Source organism: Condylura cristata, unplaced genomic scaffold (genome assembly GCF_000260355.1).
Source record: "Condylura cristata isolate star-nosed mole 26May11 unplaced genomic scaffold, ConCri1.0 scaffold00025, whole genome shotgun sequence".
NCBI lineage: Eukaryota > Metazoa > Chordata > Mammalia > Eulipotyphla > Talpidae > Condylura > Condylura cristata.
This window is the reverse complement of record NW_004567126.1, coordinates 1,692,696-1,693,594: the sequence shown is the minus strand read 5'-3', so window position 1 is coordinate 1,693,594 and position 899 is coordinate 1,692,696.

Genomic DNA, 899 nt, shown 5'->3' with positions numbered 1-899 from the left:
CTGCGCCACCAGGGAGGGCCATACATCCTTTTTTTATTGTACATTGATTTTGTCTGAAAAAGTTTGGATTTAGTTTAAAAATTATATTTAAGGAGTTTGAGTATTCAATAAAACAAGGAGTAAGTGAATTTTTCAGTGTTAGACAAAACATCATTGATGTCAATTTTGTAGAGATTTTTGATGTTAGGTATCATTATAGTGTTTGCTTAAAACCAAATGCACAATACACCATCTCCTAAACTTTTTCTTTTTTTTATGAATTTTTCTTTTTTTACATCATTCTTCCTTTTATGCATTCTTCCATCTCAGTTGTAACCCCCATTGTCTTCCCACCACCAATTCACCTGTGTGCCATCACCACAGTCCAGTGCACTCTTCCCACCCCAGTTCTAATCCCATTCCACAACCCCCATAAAATGTCTCTGGTTTATAGTTGTTTGTTGTTTTCATTTTTATTTTATTACATTTGGTTTTTTCTCTTTCTCTTTTTTGTTTCCTGATCTCTTATGCTCCTGCTAGGAGTGACACCATCTGGTATTTTTCTTTTTTTTTATGGCTTATTTCATTAAGCATGATCCCTTCCAGCTCCATTAATGTTGCTGCAAAAGGCATGAGTTTATCTTTTTTGATTGCTGAATAATACTCCATTGTATATATGTACCACATCTTTTTACCAGTCATCTATTTGGGGGCATTAGGCTTGATTCCACATCTTCCATATTATAAGTAGAGCAGCAATAAATATGGGGGTGCAGGTGTCCTTTTGGGAGGTTGTTTTTTGTGTCCTTTGGGTAGATATCTAGGATTACGATTACTGGGTCATATGGCAGCTCTATTTTTATCATTTGGAGAAACCTCCAAACAGCTTTACATAGTGGTTGTATCAGCATGCATTCCCA